The sequence below is a fragment of the Cryptomeria japonica genome, chromosome 3 (assembly GCF_030272615.1).
Source record: "Cryptomeria japonica chromosome 3, Sugi_1.0, whole genome shotgun sequence".
NCBI lineage: Eukaryota > Viridiplantae > Streptophyta > Pinopsida > Cupressales > Cupressaceae > Cryptomeria > Cryptomeria japonica.
The window spans coordinates 841,780,352-841,790,227 of record NC_081407.1 but is presented as its reverse complement, the minus strand read 5'-3'; positions in this window follow the sequence as shown (position 1 = coordinate 841,790,227).

Sequence of the window (9,876 nt, the reverse complement as noted above, 5' to 3'; positions counted from 1 at the left end):
GGCAAAGTGGGAGGTGTAATGTCGTAAATTGTTCACCCTTGCTATGGTGGTACAATTCGATGATTGGTTTAGCACCCACCTTAGTTTGTTTTGCATCTTGTATTTCTAATTCCCTTTAAGCATTTAATTAATTAATTTAATTAAATCTAAATTCATATTTCATCACTTCATACATTATAAAGTTGGGCCCTTTTACTTTGAGTGTGCCTCTTTTATTTTAATCCTCTAATAAATCATTAAATCGTAAACCCCAATTATATCTTATTTTGACCTTTAAGACCCGATTTGGCATGTTAAAACTTCTCAAAATCAGCTGTAACTTTGGGATTCTACTAATATCATCATATATAATGACCCTGAGAATTTGGTGAAAAGTTGGTTCGATCGTGTGTAAGTTACGCATGGTTCCTGACATTTTTCCCAAAATTTCTAGAGCATAATTCTATGATATTATAATGCTTAACCCCAATAAATTGGCATAAAATTCAAATCCTAGGTCATCCTAAAGATGAAATTAAGATCTAGTGTTTCATACATAAGAGCTCCCTTTCTTCATTTGAAGACCTGAAAGTATTTAGCTAACAGCTAGCGATTATAAGGAGCCTTCCATGCAGTAACAGAGAAGATCTTTTGGAGTGTTCAACAAAATTTAACATCTATCAAACATTCATAAAGCATTATTTCATCAATTGGAGGATTTCAAAGATGTAGGAAAGCAATAGGAGATCACCGACTGAAGATTGGCTTGTATCCCTCCCTTGGGGTTGGGTATGATTTCATGTTGTTTCCATGTCTTTGTATGAACTTCATTAAATAATTTTGTAGATTTGCATTTATGAGTTAGATCACTTAGCATCATTGATTTAGAGCATTTACTTTGGCAATTACAAGCATCTATGGTTTACTCTTTAAAGCAAAGGGTTACCCTAGATTATTTGCATTAATCATTTTAGGGTCTTGCACACACTATTTTACTCTACAAATCGGCTATCTGTTGAGGTAGAAATCACCAAAATAAGGGTTTGACTAAGGAAACACCTCATATAGCCACCCAAAACCCTATTTTCTATTACAGGTGCGGGTATAGGATGTGATCATCATTGCAAATTACAGGTCCAACGGAGCATATAGGAATAGTCTCGTGGATCAAATTTGAGAAAAAAATTACTAGGACAGGGGCATGGCACCTTGGTCCTCCTAATTTAAGGTGGATTTTAGCAGAGTACCAGTTCAAAACCTTCAAATTGGAGTATGTCAGTTACAGCTTCCTATTTGCAAAATCAAGATAGGGGCGTGGCACCCCTATCCCACACAGTTTGACTCAGATTTCTAGCATAGATTCACCTCTAAAATCACTTCCTAATCTGTACTTTTCAACTGCGCATAAGTTAGTTTCAGTTTTGGATTTTCAAATTAGGTTTGCTTGTGTATACTTTTATTCTAGGCTTATCATTCAAATCTGCACTTTGCATCACTTCTACTCCTCATTTACAACAAAGGAATAGAAACCCTAAGAGGTAATCCTTGGCTCTCTCTTCCTCATAGGAAGTAGCCAAAGTATGTTACCTCCCTAGGCTCTTTCGTATTCCACTATGTGTACGTGAGAGTGGGATTAGGGTTTATTTGCTTAGTCTGACTTTTTCCCCTACATAGGAGGCTATTAGTACATTTGAATTTTTTTAATACACCTTTAGTTATCATTTTCTTGGTTTCTTTAAAGTTAGTAATGGGGGTTTGGGTAAACAAGGGTTGAATGGTAATTGAAACATGGATGGTAATTAATGTTCTTCTCTTATGTTGGGTCTTTTCCAAAAGGTTCACAAACTTTAAATCATTTCTACTCATATATTTACTATCTTTGCTAGCATTATTATAGTATCATGTAAATATTTAGATGTATGTTAGAAGTCTTTATAATGGTGTTTCATGTTTTGACTTATATATGCTGCAAGTTCCTACACATTAGTTAGTATTGAATCAGCGACATAGATTATTGAACAAACTTACTAAGGTATTATTCAATACTATAAGTTCTTATCTATCAATCAACTAGCTAAATTTTACAACATAGGGTAGTTCTCTATATTAAAACATTTTTATAAAGAGTGAGGTTGACATCACAAAGCTCAATTTTGACTACGAATGGATGGTCTAATAGGTACATATTTGATATAGAAAGTACACTAATAATATTTTTATTTCTCATATGATGGCATTGATATTATATGTCCTCATTGTTGTTCCAAAAGCTATGTTCTTTATCCTCTTTCATTTAACATTAAAATAATACTTCAAATTTTATTTTATTTTAATCATTATACTACTGGTTAGGGCCAGTCCCCTTTATTGATATATAATAATAATTACATGATTGGTAAGTCCCCTTTGAGATAAAATTTTTTCTGTTTATATTTTCCAAATATCACATAGGATTACTATAATTTTAAACTCTCTCAACAAACCTTAATCTATTACAAAAAATGCCTACTTGCGCATATAGTTCATAAGAATATAATTTTAGAGACATCTTTCACCATCTAATAATGCTTTCTGTGTAAATATATATCCATCTTCCTTTTCTATCTAACTTGTTTACCTACTAAAACATATAGGAGATTATTCAAAAAAACTCAAAACATGGGGGAACTTCTAACTTCTCTGACCTTCAATATTGTCTTCCATTTCTTCATTTTCCACAAGTCCTTGTAATTATGCATTGCTTCTATGACTCTGTAGCTCCAAACCTTCTATCTCCATTAACTTTTCTATCCAGTTTAGCTCTTGATTCACCACCACATTTTCCAATTTTAGAAGGAAATTTAGTTTCCTCACTATTTTCTCCCTATAGTCCTGATATTCTATTTCATCATTGAGAAGAATGATTGGCAATTTTTGGATATCCTCTCCCTTTTTGTCAAAATCCTTGGGTAGAGGAATCCAAAAATTCTCACAATTCCTCAGTATATCTTCCATGTCACCCAGAAATTGAGATTGAAAAACAGATTCCTAGGCATCTCCTTGTTTAGTCCCTTGTTCAGCACTAAAGCCATAAACATTGATGAGATGTTTGTGTTAACTCAATATCTATTGTCTTCCATTAGGAAATCCTTGCCCAAAACTCTTTTGATCACATAGCTACTAAAGGATGCTTATATCTTCGAATGAAAATCAACCTTGTATTTGTGATGCTCCCTAAAAAAACCATTTGCATTTTCCTCTCTTAGAAGTTCCCCTATAAGGAGCCAAAAAAAACTTCTCATTTTTTATTAGGGGATGTAGGTAGTTGCACTAGATCTAAAATATAAACATTTGTTTCATTCTCCCTAGATTCTAAACATTTATTCCATATAAAAATTAAGGTATTTACAAAAAAAGAATCTTCAAATCTCAAAATATTTATAATGGTGTTCTTTCATCATCTTTGTGAGCTTCCCTAATCAATATATATTTTTGTTACTTATGCTTCCATTTTAGGGAAAAAAAATTTGTCTCAATTGAAACCAAATTTTTGGAATTATTTTTACCTTTTGTTATGCTAGTTGCAATCATAAAATGATTCTATTTTACAAATTCATTACTTTTCACCCTATCAATTGATTTTTTCCTTCATTTTTTTAGATCTTTTTTGTCCATATTCATCTTGCAATTTTCTATTAAATCCTTCACATTCCAAATTTTTCTAGTACTTGTCATTAGGCTAGTACTATTGCAATTTTTTTTCTTAACTTATTATTATTCAATTGCTTCTCCAACAATAAGAATTATAGTTTTTTAAAGTTTAGATGCATGATTTTTAAGCTCAAAAATTATAAAAAAATCATTTTTCTTGAATCTAATTGGCTCAAAAATTTTAATCTTATGGTCAGATTTTACAGATCCACTATCTAAAGATAATTTTTTTAAGCAAATTTTTTAGGGTGCAATATGTAGTGGCCCTCCTAGATTTGCATTTTGATTTATGCATTGATAGACTTATTTAGGCTTATGGTTGATGCTTGGATGGTTACTTATGACTCTATTGCCATCTTAGATGGTACTAATGATGCTAGTTACTCTATGTAGACTTATGTTATTTGATATGACTCATGATGTTTGGTGATTTATATGATATCTTTATTCATATGTGGAATATATGATTTATGATGTTACTATTGTACTAACCCTATTTCATGATTATGATTTGTGATGCTTTGATGTTAGATTGTGTGATTGTCTTTGTTATAGGGACAATGCCTTATCACTGAATGCGAGCATGATATGGTGTTGTACTTTTGTTTTCACTTGCTTGTTTATTATGATAGATATATATGTTGTATATATGTTTAGTCGTGATTGCAGGAGTCCAGGTACTAGATATCAACTCCGCCTGGTGTCAAAGGTCTAAGTGTGTCCTATCCTAGTGGCAAGTTATTGGAGATGGCATGGGTTTCTTTCACTCGATCTAGGCTCAGTTCTTCACCTTGTTAGGTTGTGCCACAATCAAAGTCAGTAGTAGAGTCTTGCATTGGTATTTCCCTTTGTCAAGTTGCTAAGTATGTGAGTCTGAATAATTTAATTTATTAAGGTTTAATTAATCTATCCTATAATATGAGTATTGGTGATTTATTTGGTTATGTTAGAGTAATCTTTTATTAGCTAATAAATATTTATTTAATTATTAGTCTATTATACTCTATGCTTAAGCTAAACTGAGGAATCTTATAATTCTTTAGGGTTTTCTCCTTTAGAGTTTCGAGTATCCTTTTATCAGAATCCTCTCTTTGTAATTTTATAACAACTCTAATTATTCAATTATATTCTTATTGCACAATCAATATGACTCCTCTTTTCTGAATCTCTAAATTTTGGCCTCCATAGCATTTTTGCTTCTCTCCTTCTGTGACAGGTTTGCATGCAGGTGATCTTTGGGAGCTGTAGAGTTGATTTTTCCTCAACTCTGATATGGTATCAGAGCTCTAGATTTGCATGCCCCTGTTCTCTTCATGAGATATTTTGGGCCTTGTTCTTCAGATCTGTGTATTCAGGAGTTTGTGCAGTTGCTTTTTTTTTTTTAATTTCATGCGGTAGCTGACTTTTTGGTATATTTTGGTTACAAAAGGACCTCATAGTTGGATTCACAAGGTTGATTCCATGAATTTTGATATATAATTTGCCTATTTTCGGTAACAGGGGCATGATTTTTCATTTGTATTCTTTACGAGGCACAAAAGTCTGTACGACTGTACCTGCAAATGTGTCAATTTTTTTTCTGTGGGTATATTTTCTTTAGTTATTTTATTTTTAGCACTCTGGTGAATATCTTGGATGTTTCAGGTCCTAGGATCGCTTTCTTTGAGTAGGATGGACCTCGTCTTTGGGTGTTCTTTCGATTTCCAGTCCTCTATCTCTTCTTATCATAGTAGCATTTCATTTATGCAAATACACTGAGATAATGTGTCATCATGTATTGTATACTTGGGATATTGCACATCTGGTGCCTTATTGTACATGCACTACTTATAAAGTGCCATGGGGGGTTGATGTTTGTGTTTGTTTTCCATCTACCTTTGTCACGTGAGTGTTCCTTCCATGACATTAGCCTCATGATTTATGTCAAGTGAGTGTTCCTTCCACGACACTATGTACTTTCTCTACACCTCTGATGTTCCTGGCTCTTCATCATCCAGCCCTTGTTGGCCATTCTTTTTAGTGTACCTGTCCATCTTCCTTTTTTAGCCTTACGGGGACGTGTGTACTATTGTTCTAATGATTCCTTGGTTTGATTCATCAGCTCTTTAGGATTTGGTGTTTCATTCCATCCATATCTTCGAGTACAGTTGGTTTCCTTTGTTTGCCAGCTGATTCAAGTAGTGTCATTTGAGGGCACTCATACAAATTACAGTCTTCTCTACTTGGTCATGTTCTATTTCAGTGGATATTCTTTAGGTCAATAGTTACTCTTCGACAGTGTTTGTAGCTATTCCATGCTTTAGTGGTGCTCTTTATTCTCTTTTTTTTGTTCATATCTTCTAGAACACTCTTGTTTGGAGGCTTCTTAGTCCTTCACCATAGTTGTCGGGACCCATTGTTTATTTCATGCATTTTTTACATGCTTTTTTAGTCCGTAGTTGTTTTTAAGCTACTCTCTAAGTTCATCTTAATGGGGGGTGTTAGAGTAATCTTTTATGAGCTAATAATTATTTATTTAATTACGAGTCTATTATACTCTATGCCTAAGCTTAACTTGTGAATCTTATAATTCTTTAGGGTTTTCTCCTTTAGGTTTTCGAGTATCCTTTTATAAGGATTCTCTCTTTGTAATTTCATAACAACTATAATTATTGAATTGCGTTCTTGTTGCACAATCAATATGACTCCTCTTTTTTGGATCTTTGAATTCTGGCCTCCATACCTTTTTTGCTTCTCTCCTTCTATAACAAGTTTGCACGCAGGTGATCTTTGGGAGCTGTAGAGTTGATTTTTCCTCAACTCCAATAGATTATTTAATTTATTGACAGTTATTTATTGTAAGAATTGTATTTAATTTATTGAGATTGATTTAATTACTATGTATTCGTTATTTATTGTATATGTATTTATTTATTATTTTGGTTAATTTTATTAATTTAATTATTTAATTAGTTATTGTTGAGATTGATTTATTTTGATATATTATTTAATAATTTAATAATTTTGATTTATTATTGAATGATTTATTTGTTAGTTATTTATGATTTATTTACTATTCATTTTATTGATGCTTTGATTTATTTTATCATTAATTTATTCTTGAGTTGATTTATTGATTTTGTTTAGTTGTATTATTTATTTATTATTTAAAATTAATTAGATTTTATATATTAAGAATCCCTATTTATATGGGCTTATTATATTGTTCTTTGGAATTTTCTCGAAACTATGCAAGATAGGTAAATTATATTGTTCTTTGGAATTTTTTGATTGGTCGGTTTGGCACTATATTTTTTTGTTTAATTTTTATTTAAGTGGCATTCTGCAAATATTGTCAGGTTAATCATTTGACAAATTTTTGAAAATGGGTTTTCAATTTGGATTTGGATTGAAGAATTTTTGGAGCTTTGGATTGTTGAGGATTCCTCTTCTTCATATTTTCAAGGTCCTTTTGGATTGTGATTGCTGGTTTGTTCAAATTACCTATGAAATTTGATTTCTAGCAAGCAGTGTTTTCTTCATGACTGTGCAAATTTGTTGATTGTTGTTTGAAATTGTTTTCAGGAGAATGGGATTGAATTTTAAATATTTAATTTAGCATTTGAAAGAGATTTGGGAGGGGAATCTCAAAAAGAAGTTTATTTGATTATTTTTGGGGATTGGAATTATTTGTTGGTAATGGTACCTCCCTGTTTATGATTTCCTCTTCCCTATGTTGTGAAAGTATTATTGATTTTTTTTGGAGATAATTACCTTCATATTTTTTTATCCCTTGAGTCTCTCTTGTTTAAGATTGTTACTATGTGTTTTCTAGCTTCTTGTAGCTTCACGGGAAGCTCTTTTTGTCACTATGATTATGCAATGTAGGGGGAAAGCCATTTGAATGAGTTTGAGAATGTTTTTGAGCCTTATTTAGCCTTTTTTTTTTTTTGGTGAGGTTTTGTAGAGTTTGTGCATGTCTCTTATGGTTTTAGGTACTCTAAATGTCAATTTAAGCATTGTGGGAGATGGGTTTTCTTAAGAAAATTTTGATAGTGAGTCTAATATCTATATTTTTGGATTTCCTCATCAAAATTTGAGTCTTATGTGCCCTTGTGCAGTTTTGAGCAAGTACCTATGCCTTACGTGCCAATTTTACTTGTTTTTTTTTCAAATCTCCCCAAAATTCTATAGGAACACCCATGAATGTACCCAGGGTGTTGGGAAATTCACCTAGAAAGCTCAAGTTCTAAAACTTAGAATGAAGGCCTAATTACCTAAAACACTGACAAATGCACCCAAAATTCTCTAAAATGGTTCAAAAATGATATGGTACATACCAAAAACTCTACCATACATACCAGGGGAATTACTCTACAAAAAAGAAGCGTTGAACTATTCTGGAGGTCCTAAAATGTCAAATTTTGTCCTTTTTAAGTTCCTTTTTGGGTTGTTTGATTTCTCCAGAGGCATGTCAAGACTGTGTTGACCTTCTCAAAGTTGTCTTCAATGTATTTTTATCAATTAGGATGTTTATTATGCTCCGGTAAGAGGATTCATGCCTTACCACTGAGGTGTTTCTTATGCGATCTATTGCTCCGGTGAGAGGGAGACTTCCTTGTTGTTGAGGGATTGACTGTATGACTCTAGTAGGATGTCTATGGATCACTGTAGAGTATTTCATATGATTTTGATCTCTTTTATGGATTTCAATTATTATTGGCTTTTCCTTTGTGTTGATTTGGTGAAGGCTTTCTTCCATGTGTATGGCTTATGTGTCCTTTTATGGTCAAATTATTTTGTTTGTTATGACTATTTCTATATCATTTGTAAGACTTCATGATATTTTCCTTTTTTTTTGGATGACTATTATACCCTATGGTTGTGGTCCATGGTTGGGGGAGTGGGCTCTTTCATGTGTAAAACTAGGGTCATGAGAAATAGACTGCTAGTAGAGGGTCTAGATTGGTTGAAAGCACATGAAGAGTTTTCTATTGTAGTTACAAGTGATAACATTAATAATAATTGATTAGTGGATTTTTGTAATTATAAATTCATCTAATCAAGATAATTAAATTGAGGATTAAGATCTTGTGCTCCAATGATACCCAATGAGGTGGTTTTGGGATCTAGTATTGGGAAGACTGCTGAAATGGTGTACCATTCTCTCTTGATTGGCTTCAAGGTTGAGACTGATTCCATACAAGGAAAGCATGTGATGATACTCTACCCCACATGTGTTCATTATCCATATGTTTTTCTTTGTTGATTTCACCACTGGAGAGTTTATTGTTGACCTAGTCATGTGATGTGATTGATCTTTCATTCTTGTTGTTGTCATGTGGTTGCCATGTTGAGTCTCTTAGTTATTAGGTGTCAGCCCAAGTCTTGTGTGTGAGTTGGAACCCCATGTTATATCTTAGCATGGGTTTTTTTTCCTATTTGGTTCCACAAGGTCGGGTGGTTTGATGCCTTCTTCAATTGGGATGTCCTTCTTGGTTGCAAGCATGTGTGAATTGGATTCTTGGATTCTACATTACGTAGATTGTATCTTGGACCTAATTTCTATGTACCCAGAATAAGGAAACATTGTATCAAGATAATTTGTATATATAAATGAGATTATGTATCTTTGTATTATACATCTTTGTGTATTTGTAGACGAAATTAAGATAGGATATGATGTGGTGGATTAGTAGAGTTCATTGATCATTCTTGATGTATTGGATATTCATTCTATAATATGATATTATGAGTTATATGTTGAAAAAGAAATGAGCTAGCATTTATGTATTTGCATTTAATCTTAATTCGTAAGATGAAATTGTGATACATGGGATAGAAGTTGGAAAGAATAGTAATTATTGTTATTGTTCATATTTAAGTAAATAGGAATTCTCTAGGTGAAATGTTTAAATATATCTATGATGCATTATGATAAAATAAAGTAATATTATGTACTTATGTAACTTGTAATCTTGAGCTTTAGGGTGTGATGTGGCAATAGAGATGATGTGCTTGTTCTATGCACTCTTATGTGTTAGGTCTTGATGATGTAGAAAATTTAATTTTTAAATAAGATTATGTATTATTATTTTGTTCATATTTAATAAATATTCAATATGTTAGCATTTACATACTATGTTGAATTAGGGGATTGAATGATTAGATTATATTTATAGTATTAAATATGATTCTTGAAATTGTTTAGTAGCATGGTATCCTATT